The sequence below is a fragment of the Adiantum capillus-veneris genome, chromosome 1, assembly GCF_014529385.1.
Source record: "Adiantum capillus-veneris isolate H3 chromosome 1, ASM1452938v2, whole genome shotgun sequence".
In the NCBI taxonomy this organism is placed as follows: Eukaryota; Viridiplantae; Streptophyta; class Polypodiopsida; order Polypodiales; family Pteridaceae; genus Adiantum; species Adiantum capillus-veneris.
The window spans coordinates 121,074,645-121,095,746 of record NC_140931.1 but is presented as its reverse complement, the minus strand read 5'-3'; the positions used below and the strand labels follow the sequence as shown (position 1 = coordinate 121,095,746).

The window sequence follows — 21,102 nt, the reverse complement described above, 5'->3', positions numbered from 1 at the left end:
AGGTACACAGGATACACAGGCTAGTACTTCGACAGAGACCAGTGACCAGCAAGAAGATGGTTGGCAGCAGGTGCCTGGCCGCCGCCGTCAGGGGAGAGCTCACCCCACTGCTCCTCTTGGTGGTCGACCTGTTGCAGCTCAGCAGCATTGGGTCCCGGCTGGGAACCGTTTCAACCCCCTTCAGCAGGACCTGCCTGAGGAGGCCCCGTCCACTTCTGTTTCCCCATCACCACCGCCTCCTCCCCCAGTCGATGCCACCCCGCCTCCCCCGCCTCCTCCTCCCCCCCCCCCCACCTCCACCTTCGCCCCCCGCCCCTCATCTCTCCCCAATGGGTCCCACAGCCTCGTCTCCCGACCCCTCCGCCACTCCTCTGACACAAGGTATTGGCCACACTTCTACCGCGAGGCGTTCTCTTGGTAGTGCTTTCGCTGCGAGCCCTGTGGCTCGTGAGGGACAGCCCCACCTGAGGCCGCCTTTTTTGGTGCTCACTTCTCCCTTTGCAGCGATCCCCAGAGTCTGACCAGCTTCGACATTCGTAGACGTTGGGATTTCTTCGACTACAGCTTCACTCGGTTTCTGGGTGATTCCTCTCCCGACTTGGAGGAGGCCAGCTTTCGAGTCCACGTCCTCTTTCTTGCAGCTAGAGGCAGTGAGGCCTTGGACACAGCCGTGGGTTTCTCCTTTCTATTGTGTGGTAGGGATATCACTGAGTGGACCCAACACACAGTCTTGGACTGGCTCCAGACCCAGGCTATTGAGTTCTCACACCACACAGGGAACTTAGCAATGACAGATCTAGTGCAGACACTTTGGCCTCTTGCCAAATTCAGCGTAACGCCTCCAGATGCAGCGGGTTGCAAGCACATTGTGGTGCACTTGTTTGCTGATACTGAGTGCCATCCATGTTATGTTTTTATGCATGAGGATTCTTGGACAGAGGATGTAGCCCTTCGGGCTGCACGCTCGGCTTGGGCCTGGGCGGGACAGTCACTTCTTGCGCGCTTGTCTAGAGGTCGTTCGGATGCAGATTACTCCCCATCCAAACCGGCCTCAAAAATAGCGAGGTTGGCTGCTCTGCAGCATCTATTTTCTCTCACTAACTCCATGAGGATCATCTCATGGAATGTGCAAGGATTAGGAGGGCCACAGTTTCAGCGTCAGAGGGGTCGGCTGCGTCAGGAGCTGCAGAGATGCCTTGTGGGTGGTGAGATTGACATTCTTATGCTGTAGGAGCATCACCTTTGTGAGAGCCGCATTTGGTGTTGTGGTCAGATTTTGCGTGGTCGCTATGAGACTTTTTGGTCAGCTACTTTTGGACCTGGAGGCATCCAGGATAGGGCATGTATGACCATTGCGGACTCTTTGCCACAGGCCATTGTGGGCAGGGGGGTTATTGTGACAGGCAGGGCTCAGTGGATTACTATGCAGGTTCAAGGATGCCTGATGGGCTTCCTGAACATCTACGCACCTAATGTGGCGAGCGCACGTGCAGAGTTTTAAGCTAACATTGCAGAGTCTCTGCCGCAGGCAGAGCAATGGTGCATTGGGGGAGACAGCTGATAGGGTTGGAGGTAGCCATACTACTATTGTGCATGGAGATGAGTTGGCGGCTTGGGAGAGGTTATGTATGACTTTGCGGGTTTCACATGAGTGGCAGCATTCTAGCTTTGTGAGGCCACCTAACAGCCTGGCCTTCTCTCGCTCGGACCGTCGAGTGGGAGGAGCGAATCTATTGCGGATAGATCGCTTCTACACTAGTGTTCACTTTTGTGACTTGGGAGGGACTGTTGGCATTTTGGCTGGGACTTCCTTTTCGGACTATGCACCAGTGATCCTCGCAGTGACTCGTAGACAGAGGAGGGGGAGCACGATGCTACGCATCCCGGAGAGGGTCTTGCTGGACTTTGCGCTCAGAGAGCGAGTGGAGGCTCTTTGGACAGAGAGCTTAGACGCACATGACTCTCCTGCTGACAGAGTGGCCTCAGGACTTGCTTAGCTTAGTCGGCTCTTTCTTCAGGAGTCTTCGGCTCGCCTGGCTGCAGCGAGAGGAGGAGCAGCACCTCTGACGGGGCATTGCTTCCTTGCAAAGGATGCAAGAGCAGCATCCAGACAGTCCTTGGTTGAAGGAGCAGTTACAGCAGACTCGCCTGGAGCTCGTCAGCACAGAGGAGAGGCGCCATGAGTTTGCTTTCCATCGTCAGGCATCTCAATGGACCCAGGTGGGTGACAGAGTGACAAGTGCTTTCATTGAGGCAGTGGGACCTCGGCATATGCATGCCAAGGTCAGGCAGTTGAGGAGGCCCGACGGGTTTGTTGCTTCTGAGCCAGACGACATGGTGCAGTTGCTACTGACTTTTACCATGAGCTACTGTCTACAGAGCCCCAGTCAGAGCGTCAGGATGCATGCAGAGAGCAGGTGCGGACACAGATGCCTTGTCTTGTGACTAAGGAGATGCGTCAGAGGCTTGAGCTGCCTCTTCAGCTAGAGGAGCTGCACACGGCTCTTAGTGAACTTCCCCGTGGTAGTTGTCCAGGTGAGGATGGCTTGACCCTGAGCTTCTTCTTGGAGTACTGGGACTTGCTTGGCTCAGATCTTTGTAGTGCTTTTCAGTACATTTTGCACACAGGTGAGATGCCTGACAGCATGAGTGAGGGCTTGATCTACCTCATTCCCAAGGAGGGTGGCTCCTTGGTTGAGATTCGACAGTGGCGGCCCATCACCATCCTCAACTCAGCCTACAAAATTCTTGCCAAAGCTCTGAGTTTGAGGATTCAGCCACTTCTAGAGAGCCTTATAAATGGGACTCAGACAGGTTTTGTCAAGGAGCGTAGTATACTTGACAACATCTTTACTTTTTGGGAGGCTTCTGCCCTCGCGCGGCTTCGTGGTGAGGATTTGGTGATTCTCCTTCTCGATTTTGAGAAGGCCTACAACAGAGTTGACTGGGATTTTTTGGAGGGCACTCTACGCAGGATGGGCTTCTCAGATGCTTGGATCAGAGGGGTGTCAGCTTTGTACAGACGGGCACACAGTCAGGTGCTTTTAGCAGGAGGTAGAAGTGATTGCTTCATGCTCACACGGTCGGTCAGACAGGGCTTCCCTCTTGCCCCTTTCCTCTTTTTGTTCTATGCTGAGGCGATGAGCAAGTTTCTGGTTTCACAGCAGGTTGGTTTACGTGGCTTAGCGCTCCCTATTCGGGGAGATGAGCTACTGGACGCTGAGTTTGCAGACGACTCAGCCTTGTACTTGGATGGCCAGGAGGCCAACCTTCATAGGTGTGAGCAGGCTCTTGAGACTTTTTGTTGTGCATCTGGCGCACTGATCAACTGGAGAAAGACTGTGGCTTTCTCGGTTGGTAGTGCTCCTACGCCAGATTGGATGCCAGGTGAGGGTTTCGAGTGGATTCCCCCAAGGACTGCAGTTCGGTACTTGGGCTGTCAGGTTGGTTTGGATTTGTCTCCCGAGCAGCAGATTGCTCCCCTCCTCTAGTCTATCAGAAGGAAGTTGTTACATTGGAGCTCCGCACGACTTTCTTTGGCAGGCAGAGTTGTAGTGGCCAACCAGGTGTTGTTGGCTACTATGTGGTACATCACTTCTTGTTGGATCTTCTCGAGTTCTTGTATTAGCCAGGTTGACAGGCTGATCAGGAACTTCCTTTGGTCAGGGCGTGACACTCAGATAGCCCGGGCCAAAGTGGCATGGCAGGTCGTCATTCTTCCTTGTTCTCAGGGAGGGTTGGGGATCATAGACCCAGCACAGCAGAGCAGAGCCCTTATTAGGAAGTTCATCGTCAGAGAACTTCTTCCAAGTGAGGAGCCGTGGAAGGAGTTCTTGCTTCAGCGGCTTCGTGCTAGGGTGCCTCAGGCTGGAGGCCCATGGCGCCCTCGACTCGATGGATTTTCACAGAGATGCGTAGAGTTGGCTTGAGCACGAGACTAGAGGACCGCTTCGCTGTGAGTCTGCTCCGTTCCTGGGAGCAACTGCGGCGAGGCCTGGAGTAGCGTCAGCCTACTTGCACGGAGGAGCGCCTGAGACAGCCTCTTGTTTGGAACCCCATGGTTAGCACTCAAAGAGGCCACTTGGTTGGTAGTCGGCCTCATGTTTTCTGGGGTCCCATGGCAGAGGGTCTAGCACGCTCTCTAGGTGACTGGTTACAGTTTTCAGGATTGTCAGAGGAGCTACAGGGCATTCAGCTACAGGGCATGAGAGGGGTGCAGAGCATGTGTCAGGACATCTCAGAGACAGTACCTGTTGCGTGGCTCACACCTCTCGAGTCGGCAGCACCCAAATGGATGGGAACCTTCACACGACTGGAGGTTCTTATCTTAGTTCGGGCTTGCTGAGAGACTATACCCTCCTGTTTTTTGAGCTACAGGGTGAGGGAGGCTTACACCGAGTTGCAGTTGAGGACCCGCAAGTGGCAGAGTGCTGCTTTCAGAGGATTCGCGTGGTGGGCATCTCTGGGAGGACTTGTGTCATAGATCCCGACCCAGCAGCTCTTGAGACTGGCCACTGGAGACTACGGGCTTGGGAGAGTTGTCCACCGGCACGAGTACAGTGGGATCCTGGAGAGTGGCTGTGGAGGGACCCTTTCTCCTCTACATACCATCCAAGTGTCCCGTTCTTTCAGTACACTGTTCAGCTGGGACGTCACATACTGGCAGCGCAGAGAGAGGCTCGTCCTGCTCCAACACCTCATTGGCAGGAGGAGGGCCTCACAGCTGAGTTCTTGGCAGTTTTTTGGGAGAGGTTGTGGGACTCCAGACAGTCGAGACGAGTCACTTTGTTCCAGTGGCTGGTTGCACACAGAGCTAGAGCAGTTGGGAGTTGGCTTGTACATAGTGGTCTCTCGGCCGCATGTGCAGCTTGTGACCATCTTGTGGAGAGTCAGCGTCACTGGGACTGTCCTCTGGCACAGCAGGTGTGGCTTTGTGTCCTTCGACTGATGCCAGCTGTTTCCACTGCTCGGCAGTACACTTGGGGGGCAGCTGCTTGGTCCACTCTCATGGGTCCGGCACTTCAGTTTGAGCTATCTTCCACCAGCAGGATGATAGTGATGCAAGGGGGTCGACCTACACTCCAGCCTGCTACACAGCTTACTCCACAGGAGTGGTACAGTGAGAGAGAGGAGTGTTGGGAGCCCATCAGTGGCCTGACACTCTGGTTCATCTGGTGGGCCCGCTGCTTCCCCATCTTCGAGGCTCGCCTTGTACCACCAGCAAAGACTGTTCGGGATCTTTGGCTAGAGCTGGTCCATACTCTCAGAGGACAGTTCGAGAGGCTCTTGGGCAGTTCCGACCACATGCGGGAGCGCAGAGAGGCTTTCCTTCGACTCTGGCGTCCTGGGCCTTTCTTCACCATGGTCCAAGGTGTGCTCAGATGGCACTACCGTCCACCTGTGTGGCTTTTCCCTCCTCCCATCTCTTGATCTAGCCTCATTGTACATATGTTGTTTTTTCATTGGGAGAGTCTCTCCATCATGATTGTTGTGGCCCTCTCTTGTAGAGGAGATTGTAGCCCTATGGGCAGTTTCATTAACTACTAGAAGGATCTTTTTCTCGGGAAAAAAAAAAGATCCTCATAGATCACACACAGCACATGAAAGAGAGATACAAAGGTTTTGTGAGTTGAAGGATCAACTGGATCCAGCATTATGCACACAAAAGTGGGAAAAAAAAAATTGTAAACAGCTTGCTAGCAAATCACAAATGTATATGTTACGTTGTTGGCTGTGTTAAAGGTGAGAGTACTAATGTAGGTCCTAATGAGGCACATGTGCAGCCTATGCAGGTTTCAAATGATGTTATTGAGTAGCCATTTTCTGATAGAGATTTACAAGATGTAATTGATGAGGATAGGAGCAGGTAAAACTTGTGTGACACTAAACTGGATGCACCTTTAGTAAATTAGGTGCACCTTTAGTTCATCGTACTCATTCAAGTTCTCAACCCGCCTCTTATGCATCAAATTGTTATGTTTTGGTTATGTCGAGTATGTAAGAACCTTTGTCATTTGACGAAGCACAAAATTTAAAAAATTGATTGGTTGCAACGATCTTTGAGTATGATGCTACTACAAGAGACGTCAATATTTCCAGGTAGCCCCTTCCTTCCAAGATGTTATACTATATAGAACGGTTCATGAGCATATCGGAGGATGCATTCATAGAGAGACCTGGATACATGGAGGGCTTCGTTCTGGGGTGGTGATTGGCCAGCTCAAGGTTTCGTCGCATCACATTGAGAGATACACTGGCAAAGTAGGTAAGATCCCTAGAGAAAAGAGGATAATGCAGACTATGCAAAGAGGAGGTGGATGGTGACCAACAGGGGGAGGTGTAGAATGAGGAGCACTACATATGCAATTGCAGGGCCTACATTGCCATCAGTAGAGATACCCCTCACCATTCATAGAGCAGCACGCCCTTTGCCAGCTCTTAGAATCAGTAAACCAGCTAGTGCTAGGGAGGTTTACACTGGAGATTCAGCAACACAGAGAGATCAGCCCAGACAGTACCTCTGTTTTATTCAGGCCGACGAGGATGTCCCCTAGCAGCTTACTTCTTTCTGTTTTCTGTTGAGGCCATGTCTCTCTTCTTACGCCACAGGACCCCATAGTTGAGAGGTCTTAGTATGCCTTTGGCTGACTCGCCAGATTTGTTGGATTAGGAGTATGCAAATGACACTATGCTCTTTATACAATGTCACACCCACCTTGAACAGTCTTTTGGTTTTCTTGCAGGTGTGGATAAGGATTGTCAGTGGGGTGCGCAGGATAATGTCAATTGGCTACCTAGACGGTAGACTTGCATATATTTGGGTTCCCATGTCAGCATTGATGTGTCAGCTGAGCAGTAGTTTGAACATGTACTACAGTCTATCAGGAACAAACTTTGCCATTGGTCATCCTTGCGCTTATCTTTGGCAGGCAAAGTCCTTGTAGTGAATCAAATTCTTCTTGCGACGGCTTGGTTCACTACATCCTGGATGACTTTTCACTCTGGCATCATAATCCTCACGCTCTAACACCTATCCCTAGGAGGACTGGACAAATCCAGAGAGATGCCATAATTCTAACAAGGCCACCCCACAAAAAGTTACATACAAGGCGTCTCAAATGCGCCATTATTTTGTGGATGTGCCCAGTCAGTGTGAGGTGTCAGGATGTGTTTAGCCTTGGGTTTTGGCTTGGTTCCATCGCCATCAGGCTCTTCCTAGCCTTGCCTATTTTTTCCCTGAGCCTTATGGGGCGTCTGGTGCCTATACCTGCTATTTTGCCCATTTTTTAGGTCGTGGGGGCTGGTGGACAGCCAAACCTCTGGAGCTAAATATGCAAGGTAGGAGTATAAGGGGTAGGCAATGTGTGCACAGGCCTATAGGTGGACGATCACATGCAGAGGCAGAGTATCTTTGAGGCAGGCCTAGGAGAGCATAGGAATCCCTTTTCCTCCAGAGGGCATCCATACGACAGCAATGTTGAGCCTTGTTTCCTCTCTCTCCACACCCATCTTGTTGCTAGGGGCAGATGCAGTTCGGTATTGCCTATCTTCAGGCCATGCTAGTGATCCCGTATGCAGGAGCAATTGGCAGTGTTAATAAAAGACGCAGTTGTATGTACCTCGGGTCTATTCATTGGGCATGTTGGCGGACCACCCTTGGTCACTTGTAAAAGCAGCTTGTTATCAGCATGGAGAGCCTTTTCCAAATCTCTCGTGTGGAGGAGCAGTTGGTTGTATCAATAACAGTCGCAGTTGTGTGAACCTTGGGTCTATTCATTGAACATGTCAATTCTATGCAGAACCACCCTTGGTCACTTGTATGAGCAGCTTGTTATCAACATGGAGAGCATTCTCTCTCTCTCTCTCTCTCTCTCTCTCTCTCTCTCTCTCTCTCTCTCTCTCTCTCTCTCTCTCTCTCTCTCTCTCTCTCTCTCTCTCTCTCTCTCTCTCTCTCTCTCTCTCTCTCTCTCTCTCTCTCTCTCTCTCTCTGTGCTTCAGCTATGCTTTAGGAATTCAGATTTGGGAACCCGTAGTGGACAACCATGACAGATCTGGTAGCACTAATGGATAGAGATGTATGGAGAGGCCTTTAATCTCTATGATCTTCCGGATGATTTGGGCTAAGGCCTCAATGCCACATGAGATTATTCGAGCCCAACTAGCTACCCCCCCTCTTGTGATCGAGGCACTTACTAGACAAGTATCCTTCATGCATAGTTTATGGGACCTCCTTAGAGACAAATATGCTCAGCTAGCCATTGAGTCATCCCGACAGCTAGCGCTACAGGGGGATACCGCATGCTGGTATGGGCAGATGACATCATGGTTTCAGTCACCCACCTATACCAGAGGTATACTAGTGGATAGAGCCATTGAGCTCGGGAGATCTAGACGCCCATGTCTATGAGGGCGACCACAACATCGACGAAGGCTATATCTGTCACAAACTGCTGACGTGTCAAAGCCCTGAAGAATGGATCCAACTTGCAGATCCCGGCCAAGGGGCCTAAACCCTAAGAAGAACAAGTAATAGAAGAAGAAGTCCTACCAACTTATGGGGACCCGGTCCGACGGGGCCCAGTGACATAAAGGAATTAAAATAAAGCAAGACCCACAAACACACACACACACCAAGACTTGCGCTGACTGCAGACATGGTAGTTGTCCGGAATTCTGTGATTTACGCTCACAACTTTTTGGCATTGCTTTTGGACCTTAGCTTTTGAGTTTGAAGGTTTTTCATGTAAACTGCTTTTGGGGCCTAGGGCCTTTAAATATGAGGCCATGGGCTCATTCCTTGGCATGCTTCCTGGAGAAGGTGCAGAGTCTGGAGTACCGGCTTGTACTGTGTTGATGCAATATAAAGAAATGCCGAAAGGGGCGCCAAAGGTTTGGGGCCAATACTCTCTGGAATGGAATTCCGCCACTCCCTGTCGCGTGTCGTCTCTCTCTCTCTCTCTCTGAGTTCAGTTGTTATTGAAGTGCTAAAAGTTTGTTCAGTCTATTCTTTTGTATTGGCACGTGGTGCCCGTCTTGTGACAACATCAGAGGATCAGGACTATTCTAGCACGACATGGGAGATGTCCAATACGACTATTTACAGAGGCGGACATTGATGATGCTCTTCAACGACCGATGCAATACTTTCTCAGACAACACCCGATGTCGAGCATCCTCGGGCATAGATGATGATGATGATTTTAGTTTTTCACTTTACTTTCATCTTTATTTTGTACCCAAACATTGTATTAGATCCACCAAGATTGTATCAGTTTGGTCTCATAGGTCATTTTGGCCTTTTGAAGAAGTTCAACATTTCATTACCTTGATTATCTAATATCGGTTTTGAGAATCCTGCAAGGAGGCCTACTCCACTTGGCAATACCTCATTGGAGGAGATAATTATTAATGAGGAGATAATTATTATTAAAAGTGCGTTGGTGGTAAAAAGGGCATGCGTGCGCACGTTGATTTGCTAAAAATATGCAGAAAAGCAGACGCAGTAACCACCTTAGAAAAGCAGCCACACCCACCACCTTATATAGCAGCCGCAGCCACCACCTTTTATAGCAGCCGGTGCACCGTTCTTAGCGTGCAGAAAAGCAAACAGCGCGCGCGCGCGCACACACACACAGAGAGAGAGAGAGAGAGAGAGAGAGAGAGAGAGAGAGAGAGAGAGAGAGAGAGAGAGAGCAATTGACGCAGAGCAGAAGAGGTTGACACAGAGTGCAGAAGAGGTAATATTCCTTGCTTTTCCATGCTACTGTCGGAGAGAGAGAGAGAGAGAGAGAGAGAGAGAGAGAGAGAGAGAGAGAGAGAGAGAGAGAGAGAGAGAGAGAGCGTTGCGGTAGAGCAGGAGAATATGCTTCACTTTTTTCATTGTGACCTTCTACAAAATATCCAAATTGATTTTCTCTGCTTTTAATAATGTTCTGCGTACCATTTCAAGTTCTGCGCATGCTCCTATTTTCATGGAAATATTTACAATAGCTACTGCACTCTGCGTTACTGCTTTTCCATGCTACTTCCGGAGAGAGGGGGAGAGAGAGATTAGAGAAATTAACTTGAGTTTCTTCATGTGTGCGTGTAAGAGAGAGTGCACTACGACTGCATGGCCCGATGAGTCCATTGGCCATTGCGTCTGAGGAGTTTTATTAGTGATAATGATAAAGAGTCTCTGCTGAGAGAGAGAGAGAGAGAGAGAGAGAGAGAGAGAGAGAGAGAGAGAGAGAGAGAGAGAGAGAGAGAGAGCTGCATCTCTGCTGCATGTTGAAAGAGCTACGTCTCTGCTGAGAGAGAGAGAGAGAGAGAGAGAGAGAGAGAGAGAGAGAGAGACCTCGCTTGCATCAAATGATAGCCTACCTCACACTACAGACGATTTGACCACAAACCCATGGCTATTGCATCCTATCATAGTTGAATCTGCACCAAACAACAAGCCTACAATGTGACCACCCCGATGGGTATACTTGCATTGATTTATATTGGCGGTATTGTGTCTTTGCCCGATGGGTATACTTGCATTGATTCATATCGGCCGTATTGTGTCTTTGTGTTTTTTTCTTTGGCTGCAAAGAAGACGAACCGTGATAGAAAGCAGGATGGGGAGTGGCACAATAGTAGGGGGTGTGCATGTGAGTGCACGTGCTTCAGGTCTTGGGATCCTCACTGAACTAACCAAATCACAAACATGGTCTTTCTGAAAGAGAGCCAAGACTGCTCCGTTCTGGCTGACTCCAAGTCGGCGGGGAGAGAGAGAGAGAGGGGACTACTGCGTTCTGGCTGACTCCAAGTCGGAGGGAGAGAGAGAGAGAGAGAGAGAGAGAGAGAGAGAGAGAGAGAGAGAGTGCAGTCTACAATCGCAAGATGGTAATATAGACAAAAAAAAAAAAATCACGATGATATTGTTAGTCTAAGGCTTTTCAATTATGCTGTTGAGCAGCAACCAATTAACTTTTTGAAGTAATTCACGAAGATATTGTTAGTCGAAGGCTTTTCGATTATACTGTTAAGCAGCAGCCAATTACTTTTTTGAAGTAATTCACGAAGATATTGTTAGTCAAAGGCTTTTCAATGTTCTGGCTCACTCCAAGTCGGAGAGAGAGAGAGAGAGAGAGAGAGAGAGAGAGAGAGAGAGAGAGAGAGAGTCTGCATGCATCTTGAGTAATTCACGATGATATTGTTAGTCGAAGGCTTTCGATTATACTGTAACCAATTACTTTTTTGAAGTAATTCACGATGATATTGTTAGTGGTAGGCTTTTCGATTATACTGTATCTTATTATACTATTGAGCACCACCCAATTACTTTTTTGAAGTGGCCATGCTAGTCCTTTCTTAAAAAATACTGCATGCATGCTTGTTCCTTCAATCAAATGTAAGAAAGCGAAGATAACAAACTATCGTCATTTAAAAAATTAAAAAAAAAAGATTTTACTATAAAAACTAGCCCCTCTAACACTAGAGGAAAAGCATAAGTCCCCCTTCAACACTGGAGGGGATAAAAGTGGCGGGGGAAAGGCACATTCCTTACGGTATTATAAAAAATGTGGAGAATTATGCCAGCTCCACACCATACTTATGTATGGTTTTTTTTCCCACAACACACTAGCATTCTGTGCACGATGTTTGCGCAAAAAACACTAGCATTTTGCACGTGCATGTTGCTGCACTGTACGGTTTACTGCAACAAATAATTCCATGTTGTCAATTTACGCAAGACTTTTGCATTTCCTTTTTTATTGAGAAACCATATTTCCTTAACACTCTGTCATTAGTTGGTGATTTAGTGATCAAGGTTGCTCATCTATTATGCAGTACTATAATGTTGTTGTTGAAATGCAGGGATCAATTGCAATCGTCCTCTCAATTGCAAATGTTGTGCTCTTTTTGTATACATACCAATTTAGGGTATTAAGAAGAAAACTGAATTCTAGTTCTGTTGTTGGGTAGATGTGAAGGACTGTATGACTCTCAAAAAGCCCGATCACTTTGACATCAATCGTCCTCTCGATTGCAAATGTCGTGCTCTCCCATTCACACACTATAGTCATCATCTCATTTGTTTTGTGCACGCCCCCGTCTTAAACTGTAAAATTGAATTTACTTTTGTTGTGGCGTAAATATAGAGACCTATATGACACTCCAAAAGCCTGATCACGTCGAAATCAATTGTCTTATTGATTGCAAATCTCGTCATCTCTCATTTGTGTATGTCCAGGTGTATGTTGCTGTATTGTACGGTTTACTGCAACAAATAATTCCATGCTGTCAATTAACGCAAAACTTCTGCGTTGCCTTTTTTATTGAGAAACCATATTTCCTTAACACTCTGTCATTACTTGGTGATTTAGTGATCAAGGTTTCTCATCTATTATGCAATACTATGATGTTGTTGTTGAAAATCCACGGATCAATTGATTGCTAGTCTATTGTTTAGTATTATCAATTTATCGTTCCAAGTTTAGAGGTCGTTTTTCTGTACATATCAAATTAGGGTATTAAGAAGAAAACTGAATTTTTTTCTGTGTACATATCAATTTACGGTATTAAGAAGAAAACTGAATTTTACTTATGTTATTGGGTAGCTATGAAGGATTGTATGACTCTCCAAAAGCCTGATCACTTCGACATCAATCGTCCTCTCGATTGCAAATGTCGTGCTCTCCCATTCAGACACTATAGTCATCATCTCATTTGTGCACGCCCCCGTCTTAAACTGTAAAATTGAGTTTACTTCTGTTGTGGCGTAAATATAGAGACCTATATGACCTCCAAAAGCCTGATCACTTCGACATCAGTTGTCTTGTCGATTGCAAATGTCGTCATCTCTCATTTGTGGACGTCCCCGTCTTGAACTGTAAAATTTATCACACACCAAAAGCATGATTACTTCGACACCAATCGTCCTGTCGATTGCAAATGTCGTTGTCTCCCATCCAGATACACTGTGGTGATTGCCTCCTTTGTACACACCCCCATTTTAATCTGTAAAGTTGCATTTAGTTATAGAATTCCATTGTTTACCTTGTCGACTGCAAAGATCAGATCCCGTACTACAACATTGGCTATCATTTTGACCCCCCATGTCGTTGTGCCTAACCGAGCCACTTTCTGTTAGTTCCCATTGTAGGAGCACAATTCCTATTAGTTGTTACCCTTAGCACGCCATCCAATGTGAAACAATTGCACTTCCTATTAGTTTGTACGTGGAGGGTCCGTCCTAGGTTACGAGCATGGATCTTGACCGAACATATTGCACTACTTTATCAACTATTTGATGTCATTTACAAAATTTATTTATATACACTAATTTATTGATTTCCATTCCCTCCTCCTTGTCAATACGATACTTGTCATTGCTGCAAGAAATCTAGCTCCCCTTTTGAGTTGTGAAGTGATAAATGCTCTCGCCAATACATCATAATGTCATTTCAATGGTTGTAGGTAAAATGCTCCCCGAACAAGCAGTGCAATTGAAAAAGATATTACGCACACAATTAGTGCGTGTAGTGAATGCCCTCACATTGGACGAGATAACAACAACCTTGAGAGATGAGCGACGCTTGCAAGCCTTTCTCTCTGAATAGGTCCGCTCAACAGCCTTGAAGTTTGAGGGTGCGGTGCAGATATCAGTGACGTGCAACACCTTCTCTTTAGTATTGTTGGAGACATGCCAAAATGTGCTATCGACCTACGAGCTGACTTACCAGAGGACATACAAATGGAGAAATTACAACATTGGTATAACTGCTGGAAGGTTGAAAAGGAAAAATCCACTCGCGCAAGGAATATTGGCACACAGAACACCTTCAGTAAGAAATTGCGGAAGGAGACCCTTCGAGATACCAGAGGATCAATGTCTGATTTGCACATTCAGAACACTGTATTCAACTCATTTTGCTCTGTCACCTTGGGCATTCCATTTGAGGCTATAAAACGAGGAAGGAAACTAGGATCTGGGTCATATGGAGACACTTATGAATGCAAGATCGAAGGGATTTCTTTTCTTCCGTCCAGCAATATGTACTGTTGTAAGGAATTCAAAGATCAAGCAAAACAACAATTCAAATCATTCACAATCGAGAGCAATGTTGACCTCAATCACCGAGGTATTGTGCGTGCTCTTGCACATACAAGTCAATCACCATGGATACTTATATTTCCTTATTTCAATGGATCTTCCCTTGGCGATTTGATGGAGTGTGTGCCTACACCTTCTGGAAGCATCAATGAAATTGTACTTGCCATGGGTGATCAAAAACACAAAAACCAACTGAACTGGAGTTGCAGCAATGCAGGCTTATCATCAATCATGCTTCATCTTTGATTCATGCACTAATAAAAGCTTTGGCATTTGCACATGACAATGGAGTTATTCACAATGACCTTCACCCTTGGAACATTATGCTAGACTTCACCAGAGAGAGAATACCAAGAGTAGGCATTATAGATTGGGGTCTTGCCCTTCAACCACCGTATGAGAGAAGACCAACAAATATTCGTAAGCCAAAAGAGCATGCCAAAAGGCCTTGGCGAGCAGCTGAACTACTGAATACCAGATCTACATGCCCTTGGAGCAAATCAACCGATGTATATGCACTTGCATGGGTCATCAATCAGCTCGGTATTTTTTGCAACGAATTTTGTGTGTATTACAAACTTGACTTGATGCAAACAAGCACTGCTATCGAGGTTGAAGCCATACAGAATATAATCAACAATGTCTAGAGAATCCGTCTGAAAGAAAGACGCTCGCTGATTTAGATAAAGATCTAGAACATCTGCATGTGCACCCCGAACAATGCTTGCGTCCCATCTCTGAAATGTGTATTTCTTTTTTCCGCTGAGCCTAGAAAATTTATCGCAACTACCAAGCTCTTTTTATTTATTATAGAGATTCTATTCTTTTCTTCCAACTTGTCTCTAACATTAGCATGTCCTTCTTCAGTATTAGCTAAAAGTTCCATTATGGTTTGCAATAGTTCTTTGAACATTGATTTGTTGCCTACTTCCATTATATTCATCCCTTCTACTTTTTTTTGGTCGTCCAATTTCATTATATTAGTCCCTTCTAATTTGAATCGGACTAATTTATATCTGTTGTGTACACAGTTGCATTTAAGTGTAGATCTTTTCAATGGCACTCGCTACTACGCTACGTACTACCCGCAAAAGACGCTGGGAATGCGCCACTTTTCAACTATGAATAGACGAAAAGTCCTACTCTATCCTGTTGCTTCTTCATGGTTTAGTGTGCAACATATTTATGAGGCTTGGCAAGAGGAATGCAACATCACAGCTCACAACATTTCCATCTACGGAAGGTGTGGCATTTTCAATCTATCAAAAAAAGATACCCAGAACGATGGTCTTAATATCACACGCACGAAGCTAGCAAACGCAACCTTATTACAAACAACTGCAATGCATAATCTCAAAGTGAATTGGACTTGCTGTTCTGCTTGCCTGAAAAGTTCAAGAGCAAGCAACGTTGTCATCTTGCAACCCGACTACATACAAGCCATCCTAAACACAAATCAACTAATTGTGCAGCTCCTTACCGTCATCGATGTTACAATCAGCGTCACAAAAACAGCAACTGCGGTTGCAAAAGGCCTGCTTGATAGAAGGTCGCTACTCGACAATCCACTAATCTGCTGGTCGACAAAGCAAAACATGTCTCGGCCAACTTCATTACTTACAAACACTCCACTAGCAGTAGTGCTAGCATAGAACATAAAGAATAATCCAATTCTCAAGAAGTATCGATGCATCGCTGAGCAGCCAAACAAAAGGACATCTATTTGTATTCTATCAGCATCAGCCATACAGAATATCGTAAGGGACCACTCAGAGAACAATTTATTTGAACTTATCCAACAAGCAGAAGCACAATGTGAAATTAGCATATTGCAAAATTTATTCAGCACAACAAAGAGAACTACATTTACTGCTAAAGACAAACACGAGTTTGGTTCCATACAAATACGCGATACCGCTTATCTAAGCGAGCGGACAGTCAGCTTTCAATACAATGGCCTTCCGTCCCATGAATCAGAAGTGCAGGATATTACATTAGAATCAGGGATATTCCCTTTCCTCTTTCCCACAGGAAAAGGAAACTACCAAGGAGAAATCGACTTTAGTGAGTATATTAGAATGAGAATCGGAACTCTCTTCTCTGTGTACACATTGTACAAGCCATGTTTGCTCATGATGTACCAATTGAAACAAGCTATCATGATTGCAAACTCCACAAATAGTACATTTCTGCAAAGTGATATTGATAACTACAAACGAACACACACCGCGGCATCTACACATGATGCAATAAAGCATATTATTCGATACAATCTCGCAGCCACAATGCCAGGTACTCCACCATGGCATCGACGAAACTTGAGAGACCTCATAACAATGGTGGACACATGGGGACTACCACATCTGTTCTTGACATTCACTGCTGATGAGGTTTCCCAAACAAGATGGCAAGAAGTCATCACAATTGAAAAACTTGCTCAAGGCTACAACCAAGACTTCAAGTGGAATGATTGCCCTGTAGAGTGTGCAACACTGTTTCACCTTCGCTTGCACGCTTTCCTAAATAAATACATCATCAATGGGAGCACAATACTGGGCCATGTAGAGCACCACATGATGCGCTAAGAGGTGCAAAATTGAGGCTCACTGCACGCACATGTCATACTGTGGATCTCTAGCGAAGATTTGTGCGGAGTTACAAACGAGATTGCTGCATATATACCAGCAGAATCACAAGACATCTTCACCACCGAGCTGCGGACCCTGGTTACCACAAAACAGATACACAGATGCAGAGACTCTTGCAGAGTTATGGGATCAGCTAGAGTGTGCAAATACGGCTTCCCGTTTGAACCACAATACAACACGACTTCAACTATGGATGCCTGTACCGCTAGATGGCTTTACTACCGTCCTGGGTATGACCATCGAAATGTTGTCCCGTAACATCCCACAATCTTGCTGCTATGGAAGGCACACATGAATATTCAAAGAGTCACAAATTCATCTATATCGCATTACCTTTTCAAATATGCAATGAAACCAGAACCCCTTGGAAAACTAAACCTCTCCACAGATGATGCAGCAAGGCTTGGACTTCACGACTTGGACAAAGTAAAGCTTCAACTAATTGCAGCCTCTGTATTGTCAAAGCCAATATCTGCAACAGAGGCAGCAATCAACTGTTTGAAGATTCCAATCATCACCAGGAGTGAACGGGTTGAATACATCGACTCCTCTCCACCATCACTATGACAAAGGTTGCTATCTCATAGCCAGACTATAGTCATGCATCCAATTGATTTATATTGTGCAAGGCCCCTTCATTTTGAAAAGATTACATTTTATGACTACCAAAAAAGATACAAAATTCTAAAGCCACACGAACATACTCCTGTACTGAGTTTTCGTGATGCGTACAACAACAGCGTCATAGAGAAACAACGCCTCGTCAGATTTACAAAGTATGATCCTGGCCATCAAACAGAGGGATTCTTCTTCAATGTCTTGTTGCAAAAACTTCTCTTTAGGAAAGAGATGGAACTTATATCACCAACCAATACACCCTCTTCTTACTTCTTGGAGTGCAAAATCCGTCGGATAATTCTTGATGATGAAGACTTGGAGATGTACATAAATGAGCACACCCAACGCAATATTCTCGTCTCTAAAAATACATCACACACTTTAAACCTCATAAAACAAAAGTTCATCCTCAATCGTGAAGATTCACTCACTTGTACAGTGAATGACACAGTTGAACCAAGAGTATCTCAAAGTCGTGCTAGAATGTTGAAGCTACTGCAAGAGTTCACTGAGACCAACAATGCAGTTCTGACCTCTCAATAGCAAGAAATCTTCGATCGTATATCAGGCCTAAGTAATGGCCTCCATGTCATTACAGGCGTTCCAGGATGTGGAAAAACCTTCCTCATAAAATTCTTCACCTCAAGCTTCATAAAAAATAATAAGACCGTTATCCTGACTGCATCAACCGGAGCAGCGGCTGCTCGCCTTAGCAGCCTTGCAACTACAATCCACTATCAATTCAGGATTCCTTGTTTCAAACAGCATTTTCCACAAGCATTTCATCCCACAGATGAAAGATTTGTCGCTATACATGTTGCCAACGTCATTATCATAGACGAGATATCAATGCTAACGAGTACAATCTTCAATATGGTCGTTCGCCAGATAGTTAACATCAGCAACGGAACACTTCTTGACCCATTCAGTCAGAAGCTCATCTTGCTTTTTGGGGATTTGGCGCAACTTCCTCCAGTCTGCCATCACCAGGAGCCATTATGCCATGTTTGCAACATACAAAACTCAGCTTACATCGCTGCAGCCACTACCCACAACATGACCTTCTTAGTTCGCCATGCCGCAGACCCCGCTTACGTCCAATTCTTGGATACAATCCGTCTCAAGCAACCAACAGAACAACAGATAGCCGAAACACTTTCACAATGTGTAATTAATGAAACTGAACTCCTACGAGTAATCGATGACGCTACTACACTGATATGTACTCATAGGGAGGACGTATATAAGTACAACAACTTGATTCTGCAAAAGTCCTTCTCAGCATCCGATATTGTTGCCATTCCACTGAAAACCAATACTCTTGATGAACCATTACTGCAGGAATGGCTCCAAGACAAGACATTCCATGAGATGGACAATACTGCAATTGGGACTAGATGTATGATTACAGAAAACATTAACTTGACTATAGGTGCTGCGAATGGCTCCACTTGCCGTACACTTTCCTATTCATACGACTATACCGATCAAACTGTTGCTATAGAAGTAATGTTACTTTCCACTGATACCACCATGACAATACGAAGGACTAAACATGCTACAAGAGCAATCAATTACAAATGGTTCCACATAAGCACATTCCCTTTGTCACTCACGTACGCAATCACTAGGCACAAATCTCAAGGAGCTACGATATCAAAAAAAGCCATCCTCATTATAAAACAAGCTTTCGCCCCAGGATTGGCATACGTCATGTTCTCTCGAGTGACAGAAAGACGCCATCTCAAAATATTGAACATCCCAACCCCAAGGATGTTCCGGCCGGCCAGTAGAACACTCACCCAATGGTTAGACATTTCCTCACTTATTTTCACAAACAAGTCCTCTAACTCTTTCGGTCTTTCATCTCGTAAGGTGCATGGACTACACAATCAATTCTTTCACGACAGTTTTCTTGAATGCAAATTTCCTTCATAGCAAGTAACAACCTCCAGTATCTCCTAATGGACACCGATCAGGTAACCATTCCTTGAATTAATCTATTTTCTAGCTACATTTTATGCCATTCAATATGTAGAAAACTCAACCATCATATTTCTCTTTCTCTATCGTTCAGATATTTGATAAATTCATCAACATCGCAGCTACCTCAAAACCAAAAAACAATTATTTTGTATACCCATCTTCAAATCAAATGCGACTAGCAAATATGGCTGGCGAGGCCCCGAGCGCATTCATTGAGGGGTTTTGCACAACTCAGCTTCTCCACTCATACATCAATAAATGCAGCAATCGAAACAAAGAATATAGAAATAACGAGCTAAAGTTGACAACAGGTACTTCGACCTCTTCATATTCTTGTATTGCAAACATTAAACATTAACAAATTTGGTTGCTTCTACAATATCTATCTTTTTTTTCTACAGGGTTACAAAAAGAGATATTGCTATCGTTGGGCATTGAATTTGATGAGTCAAACAAACTACTGCTAGACACAAAATCCCAAGAAATACTGAACACAAAGACTGCTCGAATCACCACCTACGCAATCGAGATGTTGCACTACGGTTACCAAATTGCCCTTGACAAATTGGTCGTTCTCGACAAGAATACAGCAAGCCAGGCACTTTCCAACATGGTCACAGAGTTTGGGAACGAATTCAAAGGGAACGAGAGAGCAATCTTAACTGATGAGAAATTCACATGGCATTTTAATAGAGACCTTTTTGATGCCCGGTTTGGTGAGACAACTGATCCATTTCGAAAGCTTGAACCGCTACATGGTAACCATATGCACCCCTTATAGAATATAATTATTTAATCATTATCTGATTACATAATAATTGAGCATATCACTTCAGTGCAGGACATCGACAACGAAACCAACAAGGAGATCCCCAACAACATAACAACTTCACAAGAGGAAGCAGCCCGTTCCAACACTGCTCCAACTCCCAAAAGACAACGACAGACGAAGAGAACTACATAGTTTACTCTATTAGGTGCAAAATCAATAATCGTGTTTACATAGGCATGACATCCGATTTTGAAGCTAGGAAAAGAGCACACATGACAAATCCACCAAAACGGATGAAACATGATGTGTCGTCCTTTCCCCCATTTTAATGTCAAAACTTCAAATTTCATGTACTGCACAATACACACGATAGGAGCACTACTATTGCACTGGAAGCACAAGAGATAATCACTCAAGATGCAACCTCCACCAAAGGATACAATAATTTGAAGGGACATCCTCCAAACTGCAAGAAGTACTATTATTTAAAACACCATAGAAAAATATAGTGTTCGATGAAATTTAATCTTTGTTCTAGGGTACCAACTCTCATTCAGTTTTCTCTTCTGTATTGAATTACTTCTCAAGAGTCTTTCCTCTAATATCTGTGATAATTTTTATGTTATGTTTCTCTATTATCTGTGAGATTTTTTTAAAGTTATGTTCTGTTTAGCGTATGTTCTGCAATTTTTTTCTCAAAATTATATTATGTTTAGCTTATGTTCTTACTTTTCTCTACAAGAACATCATTCAGCTTTCAAATTTTAGAATTCAACTGCTACATGTACTGCAGCTCAATCACTGATCAAGATACTAGTCCGTCCACATTACTCAAATGTCTTGCAATAACATCAACAGAAATAGACAATCCATTCCAGCAACCTCGTGTCTAATACTTCTACAAAAAATGATCAACTAATAAGAACCAAACCATGTAGCAACAACTTATATATTTTACAAAATAAACTTATACATGTACAAATGCTGCACCTTGC

At 45.0% G+C, this 21,102-nt stretch overlaps 1 protein-coding gene and 1 pseudogene across 12 annotated transcripts in view; one reads left to right on the top strand and one right to left on the bottom strand.

Annotated features, from left to right (window-relative positions):
* The window catches only part of LOC147465455 (uncharacterized), a 143,904-nt gene that overhangs the window by 52,549 nt on the left and 70,253 nt on the right, over nt 1-21,102 (bottom strand). The window lies entirely within an intron of this gene.
* LOC147465456 (uncharacterized) lies at nt 17,833-18,853 on the top strand (annotated as a pseudogene).